The sequence below is a fragment of the Manacus candei genome, unplaced genomic scaffold (assembly GCF_025592945.1).
Source record: "Manacus candei isolate 608988 ecotype Guabito, Panama unplaced genomic scaffold, ASM2559294v1 h1tg000084l, whole genome shotgun sequence".
Classification (NCBI taxonomy): domain Eukaryota; kingdom Metazoa; phylum Chordata; class Aves; order Passeriformes; family Pipridae; genus Manacus; species Manacus candei.
In genome coordinates this window covers 2020921-2038461 of record NW_026138132.1, presented here as the reverse complement: position 1 = coordinate 2038461, position 17541 = coordinate 2020921, and the positions used below count along the sequence as shown (strand labels likewise).

The window sequence follows — 17541 nt, the reverse complement described above, 5'->3', positions numbered from 1 at the left end:
TGGGGTCCAGGCATTGGGGTCCAGGCAGCTTGGGGGCATTCCTGAGCATGGGGGTGCATCCTGGTCCTGCCTCAGAGAGCTGGATTCCCATAGGATGCACATCCCTCTCGGTGCAGCAGCATCTCAGCGAAATCCCGAGGGACGAGTGTTTGCCAGAGAAATGTAAATGGTGCTGGGCGTGTAGGTAGGGAAGTGCTTCCTCAGGCTATATAGAGCTAGGCTGGTCCAAAAATATTGCTGTTGGGGTTTGTTTTTTTTTTTTTTTCTTTCCTTCTTCTTCTAAGGAAATGCTGGAAAAAAAAAAAAAGCACTTTGCCAACTCCCCACCACCAGTTTTCTGTGTGGAGACAACCCGTCGTTTCAAACAGCTCTTGCTGCCGGGTGGTTTTTGTGGTTAAAAAAGTGGTTTGGGTGAAAAAATCTGTATTCCCTTTCTGGTTTTTGTTTTTTTGGGAGGAGAAAAAGCTTTTGAGTCTGGTGAAGCAAACAGGAGGAAAATGGGTTTGGGCTGAATTCTGGTGCTTCCCAGCTCTGTGCTCATGGGATGAGTCCTTACCCCTGCTCCCGAAATGTCCCCATGTGTCGTTGCTCTCCCTTCAGAAATATTTTGGAAAATCAGTTTGTTCCTCTCCTGCTTGCTTTTATCCCTTAAAAAATGAGATGTTTCAGCCCTGAATCAATCTAACTAATAATCTTAGTACTAAAGCCTAATTAAGATATCAATTAATTTGCAGCGAGCATTTAACAAGAAATATCTCATCGTTCTCCTCTATTATTCTCTGAAATTACTGCTGAGGGCTCTTTGTACAGATACCTTAATTAGACTTTTTATTGTTAATGGGAATATTAAGCAAATTAAAATCGGATATTAATACTTTCCATGAATTTCATAATTGGCTGAAAAAATAGAAAGCGTTGGGAATAATTGCAGGAATTTGTGTACAGGGCTTATTTTTTTGTTGTTGTTGTTTTGTGTTTTAATCCTTCACAGAAGCCCTTCTGCATTTCTAACAACAGGGTCCTGAAAGTCTCTCATTAATTTTAATATTTACTGAACGCAAAGGAGCCCAAGCTCTTGTTTTTCCTTCTGTACCCAGATCCTTCCGAGGCTCTTGCTAATTATTGTGGTTTTCTTTTTTTTGGTTTTTTTTTTGAGTATGAAATCATTTCAGCAAAGAAGGGACTTGCAGGATTAAAACCCTCAGCACGAACGGAAGGTGCTTTATTTGTTTTTCCCCTGGCATTTGGGCGATTCAGTTTGTGATTTGTAAGGTCAGAAATTCCTTGTCAGGCCACGCTGGAGGGCAGGAAAAGGAGATTTTTTGGGAAGGGAAAGGGTTTTCCCGTGCCCAGGTGATTTGTCTCTGCAGGGATGGGGTTGATCCCAACCCCAACTATTCCTTAAGCTTTCTTATCATGATATATATATATAAAATATATATAAATATATATATATATACACATATATGAGCGGGAATTTGGGCTCGATGATCCTCATGGTCCCTTTCAATGTGAGCTATTCTGTGAATCTCTGTGATAATGATATATAAAATGCATGTATTGATATGATCTCTATAATGATGGGATATATATATCCCATCTATCTCTCGTGGGTGTGTGTACACGGATCTCTCATCCACACACACACACACAGCAATGCGTATAAATCCCCCCTGCACTATAAACCACCCAAACCAGCACCGTCCTGGCAGGGCACTGGGACAAAACCACTTCTCTCAAGCCCTGAGGTCGGTGCCCGTTGCTGGGGGTGCAGAGGGGGGGTCCCAACGTGTCCCACCGGGGCTGCAGGGGGAGTTTTCCCAAGCCCCCAGCCCCAAATGGCTGCGGCGGAGCCGGCGGGCTCAGCCACATGGTGTCTCGTTGAAATGCAGATCGTTGGGGGGTATATGGGAGTCTTGGCTCCGAGGAGCTTCAGCTGACAGGCTTATTTGCACACTGGCTCTAAAATAACCGTGTAGGCTTTACATGACACCTTCTGTTGCTTTGGTGCAGAGAGGGGCTTTCGAGTGCCTTCCTGCGGGAGGGACGGGGCGGCCGGCGCCAGGGCTGGGGGCTGCTGGAGCCCCCGCGCCCGGTAGTGCCCTGGCATCACCCCAGCAGCACCCAACATCACCCCAGCAGCACCCAACATCACCCTAGCAGCACCTAGTGTCACTTGGGTATCACCCCAGCAGCGCCCAGTGTCACCCCAGCATTGCCCAGCATCACCTGGGCATCACCCCAGCATTGCCCAGCATCACCTGGACATCATCCCAGCAGTGCCCAGCATCACTTGGGTATCACCCTAGCAGCTCCCAGAGTCACTCCAGCATTGCCCAGCATCACCCCAGCATCACCCAGCATTGCCCAGTGTCACCCCAGCATCACCCAGCTTCACCTGGGTATCACCCCAGCATTGCCCAGTGTCACCCCAGCATCACCCAGCTTCACCTGGGTATCACCCCAGCAGTGCCCAGCATCACTTGGGTATCACCCTAGCAGCTCCCAGTGTCACCCCAGCAGTGCCAAGCATCACCTGGGTATCACCCCAGCATTGCCCAGTGTCACCTCAACATTACCCAGCATCCCCCAGAATCACTGGGTCATCATCCCAGCACCAACCCAGCATCACCTGGGTATCACCTCAGCATTGCTCAGCATCCCCTCATCATCACTTGGGTGTCCCCCTGGCTTTGCCCTGGCATCATCCCAGCACCCCCCCAGCATCCCTCAGGTATCATCCCGGCATCACTCGGGTATCTCCTCAGCGTCACCCCGGCTTTGCAATCCCTCAGATCGGAGAGAAGCAGCTCCAGCAGCACTAAAATGCCACTTCTAGGTGCTGCAGTACTTTGGCACGCCACCAAGTTTGGGATCTGGCTCTGAATTTGCTCTCCCAGGTGGGGTTTGGGGATGGAACATCCCATCCCATCGGTGCCGTTCCTTATCAGCTGCTGCTCCGTCGCTGCTCCGATTGTCAAACACGAGAGATGCTTTCACTCCTATTCAAAATAATTTAAATAAAAATGTTGCTACAAAGTGGAATAATATCTTTTGATGAATGTTTTTAAAGCCCTTTAGGTTTTCATGGTAATTTGCAGTGTAAAATTATTTAGAGATAAGAGCCAAATTAGCTCTTATAGGCGGAGGTCGATATGTCCCGTTATCCATGGAAGCAGTGTTTAAATATAATCAGCCTTTACTCTAATGCAGCATAATTGTTCATTTGAAATAGCTTTTTTTTTTTTTTTTTTTACTCCATTCAATGAGTCATTAAAATATTCAAAGGATAATGCAGTGAATTGGAAATGAATTTATCACATTATCCTGTATATACTGTAGAGCATCAGGTAACCAGGCAGAGTCGGAACCAGTTTACAGCGAAACCCAGTAAACAAGGTTTTCCATTTTGTATTCAGCGGGGAAAGAAAAAGAAGGGAGAAAATACTGCCCTTCAAATGGAAAGCTTTCCGTCTTTATTCCCCCTCCTTGGGGAGGAGGAAGGGGGAGGGCGAGAGCAGCGAATTTGTACTCCACTAAAGCCTCGCTGCTTTAACTTTATTTTTATCAAAATATGTTTGTAACAGAAAGTCGTTATGGAAACCAGTTCTGCCAGCCGGGAGAAATCCTGCGCCAGGCTGGAGCGGAGCGGGACCCGCCGGGCGCTGCTGCCACGGGCACAGCTCGGCTCAGCTGCCTCCCCAGACCCCTCCCCAGGACAGGGCAGGGGGCAGCTGAGGCACGGAGCTGCCAGAGTCAAGTCTGGGGTCGGAGACGGGAACTGCATCCAAGGTTTTTGATGGAAAGCCATTCCCACCCATCGCCCATCCCGGCAGTGGCTTTTCCCCCCACAGCGGGTGCTCCGGGTGCAGCTCCCGGTGCTCCAGTCACCCCCATGGCTTTGTAGAGCAGAGTGGGGAACACATGGATGCGGGATTGGCAGGTTTGGAAGCCCAGGGACCGCAGCATCCCTGCTCCCAGAGGTCCTGGCACCACTCTTGGTCTTCACCGCGGTGTCTTCTCCGGCGCTCGCGTTTGTCAGCGCGTTCCTCATCGCCGGCTGATAAACAGGCTCCGGGTTGCAAGTGTCACCATAGAAACAGGTGCTGTCTTAAGCAAACAAGGGCTTTATTAACCTTAAAAATTATGGGATTTCTGCACCAGGAGAGGCTGGAAACGGAGCTGGGGGGGGGCAGCTGCTCGTCCAACCTGCCCCGCGTCCCTGTGCCTGTCCCAAAGGGACAGCGACGCTTGTGCCCCACAGGAAACTTGTCCTCTCTAGCACTTGGCACCAGCTTGCCCAGAATGCTGGGGTTTATCAGAAATGGTAGGGATCAGCCGTTAATTGCTGGTTGCTGTTATTCCTGCTCTTCAGCTGCCACGTGAAGAGTTGTAGGGACACCTTGGGGACACTTTTGCAGAGCGCTCGTGATCACACTCAGCATCCCAACAGGACAGAAATCTTGTCAGAGCAAGGAATGATTTTTAGTGGGTGAATTGATGTTAGAGGAGAAAAAAAAACCCCAGCTTTTGGGTATCCTGGAGACAGGAGGGATCCACATTTTGGGAGATGCTGGAGTGTCGGGGCAGGTTTCCTTGCCTGTCCCATGCAGCATCCATGATTCCCATGGATCTGTGACATTGTGGGACCCCTGAAACCTGCCGTGCCAGTGGGATCTGCTGCCTCACTGGAGGGGAGAAGGGGCAGATAAAGCAGTTGGTGCCGTGGTATTGTTTCTCCTTGCTGGAGCCCTCTCGACTCTCCTTTTTGGTGATGAAACCGAGGGTTTGAAAGGGAAAGAACAGAGAGAAATGTTGGTTTAATTGATGACTTGGCTCCTTGGAATAGTCAGTTCCCTGGTGCGAGTTTCTGTCGCTGCTTGTTAATGAAGCCTTTATTAATAAAAGGGGGGAAAAAAAAGAAAAAAAGAACTAAGGAAAACCAAAATAAGCAAAGAGGCTGCTGTTCTGGGGAAGTTTGCTTTGCACTCCAAGTTCTAGAGAAGAAATTCTTCTCTCTGGTGGTGGTGAGGCCCTGGCACAGGTTGTGGCTGCCCCATCCCTGGAAGTGCCCCCAAGACCGGGTTGGATGGGGCTTGGAGCAACCTGGGCTAGTGGAAGGTGGGGTGGAATGGGATGAGCTTTAAGGTCCCTCCCAACCCAAACCATTCTGGGATTCTGTGAATTTCTCATCCTGGGAAATGCCTGAAATGTAGCCAGGTGGGGGTCAGGCTCTGCTCCCAGCTAACAAGAGACAGGACAAGTGGAAATGGCTTCAAGCTGTGCCAGGAGAGATCTAGGTTGGATATTAGGGAAAATTTCCTCACTGAAAGGGTGGTCAGGCACCGGCACAGGCTACCCAGGGCAGTGGTGGACTCACCATTCTGGGGGGGGATTTAACCCCTGTAGATGTGGCTCTTGGGGACATGGGTTTGTGGTGGCCTTGCCAGTGCTGGAGGAGTGCTTGGATCTGATGATCTTAGGGAGCTTTTCCAACCCAAACAATCCCATGATTCTATGATTCTCTCAGTCCTGGGGTGCTCTGTTCGGGGGGAAACTCGCCCTGGTGTGGCAGGGGGTTGATCCCACTGCTGCATCCCTGCCAACCCCAACATTCCCACCCCATGTGAGCTGCCACTCGGCTTTGTGCTCCCCTGCCTTGTAATTAGTGTTCCCAGGTAATTACACTCCCAAAGCCCCGGAAGAGCTGCTGCTAAGCAAGCTGGGATTTATCCTCTCATCCCAACCCTGTCCCAGGGATGCTCCCGGCCCTGCCATTCCACAGGGGTGAATTTAGGGTGAAGCCACAGCACTAAAGCATTCAGCACCCAGAAACCTGTCTGGTTTTGGGGTTATTTGGGATGATCCCACGTTTTCACATTGACCAGGAGCCGTGCCACGAGTTGCTCCCCCTGCTCCATCTCCTCACAGGTTATCCCAATGGGAATTCATTTTTTTTTTCCCTTGATGCTTCTGTTTCATTTCCCATGCAGAGGCTAATAATTTGTCACAATTCAATAAAGCCGAGGTTACAAACACTCTCACTGCTGTTTATTTAAACGATGGTTTGTTAATTAGCTCCTCGTAACGAGGAGAGAATAAATCAGATAAACCCTACCAAAACGGCAGGCAGATATCTTGCACATTAATTTTATTTTCCAGTTGAGATATTCCTGGCAGCCAAGTGCTCATCCCTGCTCCATCCCAGCCTGCTTCCCAAGCCGTGGTGCAGGTATAGGTGTGTGGAGGAGCATTGTGGCACTGGGATGATGCTCTGCCTCGTGGCATTTTGGGTCCAAAAAGGACTTTTCTGGCTGTTTTATGGCTCTTTTCTGTTTGTTTTTTTTTTTGGGTTATGGGGCTCTGTCCCTCCAGCCCGCCCATGGGAGGGATTGACCTTCTAGAATACCAGGCGACCCCTCTGGTACTCCAGTTTTCCCCCTACTTGTTTAACCTACGGCAGTTTGGGGGAGAAAACAGAAATTAGAGCAAGAATAAAGTTGTGCTGATGCAACTGGGAGTTTAGGGAAGGTTTATCCATCACCATCAGCCAGCGCCGAGCTCCGATTCCGTTGCTGGCTCCATGGAGAGCACTGAGCTCCCGTCCCGCCACCATGGGAATATTTCATATATAACCCATAAAATGCGTCCTGGGGATGGGATTTCTCGAAAACCAGTGTGTGTGTCCCCTGTGAGCGTTTGGGGACCCCCGTGAGCATCCAGGGGACCCCACGAGTATCCAGGACCCTGCGGGGATGGCCGGAGGAGAGCGACGGAGCCCGTGCGCTCTCCGGGTCTACCTTGTGGAAGAGACACCAATCAGTGATTAATCGGGCATGTGTGGTTGTGTGGGAGCGATTTGTGTTGGAGGAGGGAACTCCTACAGCACCCCGGTCATGAATCATTTGAAGAGCAAATTTGTGCAGTTACCAAGGGAACGGAAGAAAGGAAGGGACTTCCCTTTGCCGAAATGACTCGCGCTCTGATGCGGCTGAGAAAATCGCTCCAAAAAAAAAAAAAATAAAAAAAGAGGGGAAAAAAAAAAAAAAAAAAGAGCCGAAGCTGTGACTAAGCAGCAGAAGTTATGTAAAGTGCTCGCTGGGAAGTGCAGGGGAGGGACAGCACATCCTGCCGCTGCCCACGGCGGGGGCGGGGGGCGGCCGCCGGCCCCCTTCCCGCCTCCCCGGGGAGCGGGGGCGAGTCGCCGGCCGGGCTGTTCCCGCTGCCGCCCCTTGCCCTGGCTCGGGGAGCTGCTTAAAAAGGCTGGGGAAGTGCCCGGGTGTCCCTGCTGGAGCAGGGCATCGTCCCCAGGCTGGGACCACCACGCGCATCCCCCGCCCTCGGTCGCTGTCCTCCGGGTTGCACCGGGAAAATGACCTTGCTCCGGCCTGGGGGGGGTGGTTTTGGGGTGGTTTTGGGGTGGTTGTGCCCCATGTGCACTGCGCATCGCCCTCATTCAGGCGGGTGTATGGAGCCAGGCTGCTTCCATAGGGAATGGGGAGGATGGGGAAGTGATGCTTCGCACTGGGGCTCGTGGTGATGCTCCTGCAGCAGCCGGTTTGGAGCGTCTCTGCCAGGGCTGGGCTGGTGGCTGAGGGTGGGATCCTCTGCTCTGCTCCTCGTGGGAGCTCAGCCAAGGGCCAAATGCTCATTTCAGGGCTCGGCATCCGAATTTAACAGTGCTCACCCAAATTTAAGGGATGCTCATCCCAAAGAGGGTAAAAGCCACACACACAGCGGGGTCACCAACCGCTCCTCCACGACTCAGCGAGGCTCCTTAAAAACCTCAGGAATCTGCTTCTCCCCTGAAAACATGACCCTGGGGGGGAAGTAAGGGGGGAGCAGCAAAGACCCAGGGCTGCAGTAGCAGCGAGCTCTGCAGCGGCAGCACCACGGAGCCCCGGCCACGCCGGAAAGATGCTTGGGATCTTTCCAACTTCCGCCTGGGAGCCCCCGAGCCCGGCGGGGAGCCGCAATAACTCCCGAAAAGGGAATGCAGAGGCAGCTGCACGGCGGAGGAAAACCCTCTGCCTGCCCTCCCCTGGTGCCACAGACACCCGGTGTCTGAGCGATTAGTCACCGCCGAGGCTTCCCTCCTCCACAGGCAGAGCCTGTCCCCCCACACAGGGAGCCAGCAGAATGCTTAATTGGAGTTCCTCACACCTACCCGGGTGTGTGTAGCCTGAAACGAAGTGACAGTGCCTGCCGAGCAAAAGCGCTGGAGTCAGACCCTGGGAGCCGCCGGGTTGCTATGGAGTTTCTGGATTTGGGTTTGGAAGGAAAGGGAAAGGGGAAAAAATTTATATATATATATATTTATGTGTAGTGGTCCCAATGGCAAAGCTGCGGGTGCTGCCGGGATGTTCCCCCAGGGTGATGAGGCTGCAGGGTTGGTCTCTGGGGGGTTCTGCTCCTCAGTGGGATGCTTGGCCTCCAAAAGGTGTTTTGTGCCCCGTCAGCAGAGCTGAAGGAGGTTTGGGATGGATGAGGAACTCCTTAAGGCTCCTGCATCCCGTGTGTGGAATGGGTAGGAAAGCTCATCCCTGGGGTATGGGATGTGGTAGGAAAGTTCTTCCCTGTATCCCGTGTGTGGGAGGGGGTAGGAAAGCTCATCCCTGCATCCTGCCTATGGAAGGGGGTGGGAAAGTTCATCCCTGAGTCCTGTGAATGGGGGAAGGGTAGGAAAGCTCATCCCTGCATCCCGTGTTTGGGAAGAGGGTAGGAAATCTCATCCCTGTGTCCCATGTGTGGGAGGGGATAAGAAAGCTCATTCCTGCCTTCTGGAGTTTGGAAAAGGGGTAGGAAAGTTCCTCCCTGCATCCCTGTAGGGAAGGAGCAGGGAAGCTCAGCATGGCAGGGAGCATCCCATGGGATCCAGACAAGGCTTTTCCTCCCTGATTACTTTTGGAACGCTCTCAGGTGCATCAGGAAAGTCACTGGTGACCATGTCCCAGTGGTGGGAGGGCTGTCCCAGGGGTGGGAGGGCTGTCCCTGGGGTGGGAGGGCTGTCCCTGGGGTAGGAGGGCTTGTCCCCAGGGCAGCCCCCATGCCTGGGTTAACTCACCCAGGGGAGGCAGGGCTGGAGTTCGACCAAAGGATTCATTTTCCTGCCTGAAACTTCCAGTGAGGATTTTTAAGCCGTTTAAAACCAGTTTCTCCTCCCTGCTGGGCCAAGCACCGTGGTCTGGGTTGATCACCCGAGGGGACAGTGCAGCACTGGGACCCCCTTAGATGGGCATACCTGTGTCCCCCCTCTCCTAGCACAACATCACCTTCACCTTCATCTCCCTCTGAAAGATGTTTGAGCTCTACTTTCGGTTGTTTTTGTTTTTTTAAACACAATGAGTGGGTCCCAGGACCTCATTCCCGACTCTGACCATCACCTGGGGGAGCCTGAGGTTTGCCTTCCCTCAGGAGAGGAAAATTATTGCTTCATTCCCGTTAGGAACAGCTTCCCTTCCCCAAAACAGAGGAGGAAAACAGGATATCGTTTGTGGTTTCGTGAAAAAGTCATCTCTCTTTTTTTTTTTTTTTATTCTCGTCACTTTAGGTTCTATTTAAAATTTGGGTGTTCTGAGATGGAAAGTTATTTCAAAAGGGCAAAAACACGTCAAGCACCAGAAAATGGTGAAATCAGCTCCATGGTGGCTTTTTTTTTTTTTTTTGGAAGCACAGTTCTCCCCCAAATTCCCTCAGTGCAGCATCCAGCCCCATCCTGCTCCATCCTTCCCTTGCCCCGGTGCTGCTCAAGGAGATTTCTGGTACCATTTTTCACCCCAATCTCTCCCCCAACTGATAGTCTGGGTGTAGTTCCAGGGCTTTGCAATCCCCCACGGTGCTGAGACCTCTCTGTAGCTTCAAACCTGACCCCAAATCCACGGAGGTGGGAAGGGACGATCGTTGCAGCCCCATCGATCCCGTGTGATGCTGCCCCGGGAAAAGGGCCCCTCATCGATAGAGCATCAGCTCTCTGGGGGCATCACCACCTTAAAAAGATCATCTGCAAGCGAGAGCTTTCGGCACCTGATGATTAATTAGCGTGCTGTAAATGACTGGGAGAAGAGGTGGCCGGTAAATGCGAGAGCAATTAAATCCGCGCCCCTCCGACCCCTCGCCCGATGCATCGATCCCACTCGGGGGGAGGTTGAGCTGGGATTGTATCCCCCTGGCACTGGGAAAAATTACTTTTCCCAGGCTGGGATCTGCTTCTGCCTCGTCTCTCCCCTGCCAAACGCGATGGGTTTATTCCCTGCTGGTTCCGAGCGAGGGATGGAACAAGGTAGGAGAGCGAGGAAAACCCTCCGCTGGCTTCCCTTGATGAACTGAGCTAATTTCTCTCTTAATGGTTCGCTCCGGAGCTGAATGTGAGGCTTTCCTCCTGCACAGCAAACCCTCTCCCACACACAGACAAATAGGCTGAATATTTAATTGGAATTCCTCACACCTACAGGGTAAAGCCTTGTCAGTAGAAATAGAGCCCATCGCCAGCTGGCATCCCCGCACGCCACCCACCTTCGCTCTCAAAAAGAAATCCCTCCCCGCCCTCCCCCCTTTTCCGCACACCCACGGCCCCCCCTGACCGCGGCAGGATGCGGCCCCTCGCTCCCGGGATGCCCCCTCTCCGGGATGGGGATGCTGTGGGAGGGTGCCCGGGAAGCACCCGCCCCGACAGGTCGTGCCGGAGAAGATTCCCGTGTCCCGGCACCCGCTGAGCGCAGCCCTGGCTGGAGCAGCCCCTCCTGGCTGCCCAAAGGAGCCCCCCCGGGGAGGGTGGGGACCCCCGGGGTGGTGCCAGGCTGGTGGCAGGGGACCAGGAGCAGCAGAGGGCACTGCTGGTCTGTCTGCCCGCACCTTCCCCATGGCGATGAAACTCTGGGAGAAGTGTATCCCAGCTCTCTGGGAGAAGTGTATCCCAGCTCTCTGGGAGAAGTGTATCCCAGCTCTCCCAAGGGAGCTCGTCTGGGATGGGGGCTGGCAAGGATGTGTGCAACCCCCCTGTTTGCCAGGCCTGGAGCCTCCCAGGGGGCAAATCACTCCCCAAAATGACTCTCCCTCCTGTCCCCACTCTGTCCTGGCCGGTGTGGGATGTGACCCCGTGGCTGCCACGGAGCTGGGGGGATGTGGGAGCTGAAGCTCTGCCCATAAGGTGCCCTCAGCCCCGTGGGCAGTGGGTGGGGGGTCCTGGGGTCTCCCTTGTGGCTGCAGAACCCAGCCCAGAGGAATCCCCCAGTTCAGCCTTCCCAGGGACAGATGAAGCTGTGGCTGATGTGGGACCAGTCGGTGCCAAGGCAGAGAGTGGCACTGACCACGTGGTGACAGGGCATGGCCAGACCCTCCCCTTCTTTCCTGGGAAGTTGGAGAGGGTTGTCCCAGGTGGATACACAAGCCAGATCAACAAGGATTTGGGAAGGGGTGACAGCAGGGCAGAGAGAGGCTGCTTGGGAAGGGGATGCTCCATCCTGGCTCTGCCTGACCTTCCTGACTCAGGATCTCCAGGCTGGTCCTGAGGATGAGAGCAGGTCCTGGGAATGGATCTGCCTGCCCTGCCCCTGCCCCTTCCCACCTCCATCCAGGGGCTGCAGGAGCCCTTCATCCCGTGGTGTGGGTCCAACTCCAGAGCTGCTCTGAGCAGGAACTGGGGAAGGGTCAGACAGGCTCAGCACCCAGGAAAAAGGGCTATTCCCAGGGAATCCTGTTCTCAGGGATGCAGAACCTCCAGTGCCCACGGAGGAGGAGGAAGGCAGAGGGTCATGACCCTGGGAGATGTTGCAGCACCTTGCACTGCCTTTAAAATGCTGCTGGGGACAGTATTCCCTTCACCCCCCCAGTGTCCCCTTTGCTTTCCAACAGAATTTCTCTTTTCTCATCCCCCCTCTTTTCCTTTCCTGCTCTTTCTCCCTCTCTCCTTCTCCTCATACCTCTCTCATCCCAGGTTTCAAAGACCCCCCCCTCCATCCCCTGCAGGGACCTGCCACCATCTGCAGTTTTCTTTTCCCTTTCTTTTTTTTTTATTCCCCCCCTCTCTTTTTAAAGTTTCCCCCGTGCCTTTGTCTTAACGAGCCAGGTTAAATATTCTGTAATCAGTGTAATAATACACCTGGACTCGCTCTGGAGATATCTGCCTTTTGTACTGCGACAGGACATTAATAGTAATTATTCTGCTTTGTAATTGGAGCTTTAAATACTAATTCAAACAGCCAGAGGAAAACCAATTAGTGCTAATTTATCTCTATGTGTTTTGGAGAGCCTGTGTCTGTCATACTGTGAAGAAATAGGTTGGTAATTAGTACAGTTGGGTGGTAGATAGAAGTAATTATCAGATTCTTTCATGTTCTTTAAAGGGGAAAAAAAAAATCTAAAGGCTGCATGACTCTTCCTTTCCGAGGAAGTTTGCACTTCCAAGGAAAGGCCCAGCCAGCACTGGCTCCAAAGAGGCTCCCACCCGGATCCGTGGGCACCTGGTGCCATATGGAGTGACTGCTGATCCAGGGATGGGGTGTTTGGGGCATGGACTGAGCATCCCCAGCCTCGTGTGCTGGTTTTGGCTCGGGCAGAGCAGGGGGGTGTCCTTGGAATGGCAGTGCAGGGGAGCAGAAGGGACAGTGTCCGTGGCAGGAGGAGCCATGGATCAGTCCCACGGCTGGGATCGAGCCCTGGGCTTGGCCAGGACATGGACTGAGCTGTACCGAGCCTGTGAGCCAGACCTTGTGCCTTTGAGCCAAAAACCACGTGTCCAAATCCTGCTCCGTGAGTTTGAACCATAACCTGTGTGTCCAAATCCTACTCATTGTGTATTTGAACCATAACCTGTGTGTCCAAATCCTACTCATTGTGTATTTGAACCATAACCTGTGTGTCCAAATCCTGTTCCATGAGTTTGAACCATAAGCTGTGTGTCCAAATCCTACTCTGTGAGTTTGAACCATAACCTGTGTGTCCAAATCCTACTCAATGTGGTTTTAAACCATAACCTGTGTGTCCAAATCCTACTCCATGAGTTTGAACCATAACCTGTGTGTCCAAATCCTACTCAATGTGGTTTTAAACCATAACCTGTGTGTCCAAATCCTGTTCCATGTGTATTTGAACCATAACCTGTGAGTCCAAAGCCTACTCCACGTGTCTTTGAACCCTAACCCTTGTTTATTAATCCTACCCTGTGCATTTAAGCCAAGCCCCACGTTTACAGAACCAATCCTGTGCGTTTACAACCATAGGATCCCGGAATGGTTTGGGTTGGAAGGGACCTTAAAGCTCATCTACTGGGCAGGGACACTTTCTGCTATCCCAGGTTGCTCCAAGCCCCATCCAACTTGGCCTTGGACAGTCCCAGGGATGGGGCATCCTCTGGGAAATCCATTTTAGGGCCTCACCACCATCACAGGGAAGAATTCCTTCCCTGTATCACACCTAAATTTCCCCTCTTTCAGTTTGAACCCATTACTCCTTTTCCTGTCACTGCAATTCCCCATGAAATGTCCCTCTCCAGCTTCCTCGGAGCTCCCTCAGACACTGGAAGGTGCTGTGAGGCAGGAAAGCTGCTCTTTGAGGCAGATCCTACACGTTTCAGACACACCTCATGCGTTTAAGGCAGACCTTGAGTGTTTGAGCCAGACCTTGTGCATTTAAGTGGCCAAACATCCACTGTCCCCCTCATCCCTGTCCCCACCATCACTTCCCAGAGTTCTCTTTGCTTCCCAGGAGGAAGCAGCAGGTTCCTTGAGGATGCTGGGCCCTGCCACACGCTGCTCTTTGATTATTTTTTTTTTCCATTTCTTGAACAAGAGGATCTCGAGGTTTTCTGTGTGGGAAGGATTTGGGTTGTGGTTACTTCAATCTCCCCCCCACACACACCCAAAGTTGTGTTATTAAAAAAATAAATAATTCATGGAGTAGTTGTTCACCTCATCAGGAATTTGGGCCCAGCCAGGCCAGGAGTGCAGCAGGATCTGCAGGAATTCATTAATGGCCCATTCTGTGTTTCCTTTCCCCTTTAAAACCCCAGTGGAGTTACCTTGGTAATAATAAAGTGCACGATTCCAGGAGGGAGGGAACAGGTTCTTATTTTGATTTAACGGATTTCTCCTCCTGCCTTCCTTACCCCTTTTATTCCTGCCAATTTAAAAAAAAATTATTTAGGGGGAAGAAGGAAAAAAAAAATTATAAGCAAATGCTAATGCTGGGGGGGGAGAAAAAAAAAGCACTTTTTTTTTTTCCAGGGAGGGGAGAAAATGCCTTTGGAAGTGTTCTGTGCAAAGAGATGCCGGGGGGCACGATATATCAAAGAAAATATAATACACCCAGGTTAAAACTAATGATTGCCATATAATTAGATGTGAACCATTGTGCTATAAATGTGTATTCTTCAGCGTGCTGTGATTTTACTGTAAAAGAGAGAGAGAGAGAGAGAGAGAGAGAAAGAAAGACAGAAAAACACAGAACCCAGCAACATACTATAAAAAGCACTCTGTTGACTTTTCGGCTGTTTAGTATTCCTTGCCCGTACTCCCCCGGGAGTATGTAATTAGTGCTTTATGAAGAGTGCATTTAAAGCAGTTTAATATTCACCTCATTCAGTCTGAAACAATGTGATCACTGCTTAGACAAATCACTGCTCCTCACTGACATCCTCTGTCAGTACATTACCTCTGAAAAGACCTTTCAAGAGGCTCCGATGTTAATTAGTTGTCTGTCATGGATAAACAGAGCCGTGAGCAGAAGGGCTGCACCAGGCCAGAGACACACAGGGAAATACTGGGAAGGCTTTTTTTTATTTTTTTTTGTTTTTTTTCATCCTCTCCCCCCCCCCCTCCTTTGATGAAAATTCCTGCCTTTCTCCGGCGGTTTGCTGGCACTCGACGGAGTTTTGCGTGGCCTGGAGTGGAGCCTCCTGGGTTTTCCTCTCGGGGCGCTCCCGGGGATGCTGAGCCAGGGCTGGCACTGCCACTCCCCCGGGGCCTGGGGCTCTGGGAGCATCCTCAGCTGCCCTGCTGGGTGGGCACCTGCTGAGCTGCCCCGCTGTGCCCCGAAGTGGGGGCATCCCAGGCGACATCCCAGCCTGCATCCCGGTGCTGAATCCCAGCCCTGCATCCCACTGTTATATCCCAGCCTGCATCCCACTGCTATATCCCAGCCCTGCATCCCACTGTTATATCCCAGCCCTGTATCCCACAGCTATATCCCAGACTTGCATCCCACTGCTATATCCCAGCCTGCATCCCACTGCTATATCCCAGCCTGCATCCCACTGCTATATCCCAGCCCTGCATCCCACTGCTGTATCCCAGCCCTGCATCCCACTGCTATATCCCAGCCTGCATCCCATTGCTGTATCCCAGCCCTGCATCCCACTGCTGTATCCCAGATCTGTATCCACTGCTATATCCTAGCCCTGCATCCCAGTGCTGTATCCCAGCCCTGTGTCCCAAATCATATCCCAGCCCTGTGTCCCAGTGCTCCATCCCAGCTGTACATCCCAGTGCCAAATCCTGGCCCTGCATCCCAGTGTTACATCTCAACCTCACATCCCGATGCTACATCCCAATCCCAGTTCTGTGTCCTGGTCCTGCATCCCAGAACTACATCCCAACCCTGCATCCCAACCCTGCATCCCTGTGCTGCATCCCAACTCTTCATCCCAACCCTGCATCCCAATGCCACATCCTGGCCCTGCATCCCGGTCCTCTATCCTATCCCACATCCCGCAGGTGCTCTCCCGACCAGTGAGGGCCACCCAGCTGAATTCCCCTTGGCTGTTGATCCCTTGGCTCTCTCCCTTTGGAAGCGGAACATCCCTGACTGAACATGGAAGCACCCATGGAATCTGGCCCAGCCATTCCATGGGAGCACCCCCAGTCTCTCGTGGCAGCACCTTTCCAGGGTTGGGGATATTCCCAGAGGGATGTGGGCAAGGAAATACCCCAGGGCTGGGAATGGGACATGGGAAGTGTTTGATCCCGGCACTGCCACCAGTTCAGGGATGAACAGGTGGAACTTCTGCTCCTGTAAATGTGGTCACTGACACCCACCCCCTGCTCCAACGTGCTGGGGAGGGAAGGGATGGAAAACACTATTGGAAAAGGATGTTTTCTTCCTTAAAACGGAGTTTAGCCCAGCAGGGGCTTTGCCTGGTGCAGGGTCCTGTGGGTTCCCTGTGATCCTTGCTTTATCCATGCTGAGAGCAGCTCCTGCTGGGAGGGATTCACTGGGAATGAGGGAAGTGACCCACCCCAGAGTGGCTCTTTAGCCATTCCAGGAGTCTCCTTCCATTTTCCATAGTGGCAGATGATGGTGGTCACCTCACCCCACCTGCCCCCAGCTTTGTCTCCTCCAGGAAATCCAACAGTGACTTGTCCCCATCCAGGATGCTCCTGCTGCCACCCGTGGGCTTCCAGCCCCGAGTTCTCCTTCCTTGGACCACCTTATTCCCTGAATCCTTCCTGTGTCCCTCTCTGTGTCCCTGATGTCCCCTGGTGTCCCTTGGTGGCACCAGCAAGGTGGATTCAAGGCACCATCCTGGGAGCTGGTCCCGGCTCCGCTCGTGTCTCCTCGAGCCTCCGTGGCAGGGATGGAGGACTGGGAGCCACAGGAATCCTATCCCAGCCCCCATCTGGCTGCCCCCAGATGCTTGGGAGCCAAATCCAGCAAATCCAATGCTTCCCAGAGCCAGGGAGGACACTCAGTCCCCGCTGAGGTGTTTAAGGGGGCAGACAAGGTCCCGTGCTGTCCTTTCCCTTTGGGAAGCAGCAGACACGGAATGCTGCTCGCCCTGCTGCTGGGAGCGATGGCCAAGGCTTGAAACCATGGGTGGGTTTGGGTGAAAGCCCCCCACACGTGCATCCACATGCACATCCCAAGCCACGGTGGGAAACACAGGCAGCATCCCCCCGGAACACCTTCCCGAGCCTGCCCTGCCACCGGGCAGGGACGGCTTGGGGTTTTTCTTGGGGTTTTTCTTGGGGTTTTTCCCCTTTTCTCTCCCTTTTGCACTGGTTTGTTTCCCCGGCTCTCTTAGTCACGAAGGTGAGGCACTGACAGAGACACAGACATCAAAAACAAGAGGTGATGAAACGCCGGGAATAATTAAGTTGCACTAAATCACCGGCCCCGGCGGAACGCTGCCAAGGCGCTCGGGAAAACTGGAGCACCGGGAGCCGAGTTATTATTAATAATCACCAGCACCCTCGAGAACAACAACCTATTTTGCACCTCTCTGCACCAAAGGAGTGGGAAGGGGCCAAGGAAGGGACCCCCATCAGTGTGAGGCTGGGATTTCCTTCCCTGCACGGCACCACACATCCCAGTGGGTGTGGGGCTGTCCGGGACCGGATCCATCCCGGAGCCATCGGCACAGTCCGGGCTGGGCCGGCCGTGCTGCAGCAGCCCCAGAGCAAGTCTGCTCCCGCCACGGATCCTCCACGCAACCCCTGGGCCTTACGTAAGGGCAGCCTTATCCTCCTGCCATCGGGGCCCGTCCTCGAGCTCCCGTTCCCAGTGTGTGGGCGAGCCTGCTCGCCCCGGGCTGGGAATTGCACAGCTCCT

The 17541-nt window shown here is 52.9% G+C and overlaps 1 protein-coding gene across 3 annotated transcripts in view; it reads left to right on the top strand.

The window, feature by feature from the left end:
• Positions 1-17541, top strand: part of PEBP4 (phosphatidylethanolamine binding protein 4) — a 78539-nt gene that overhangs the window by 40918 nt on the left and 20080 nt on the right. The gene's annotated exons all lie outside the window — the stretch shown is intronic.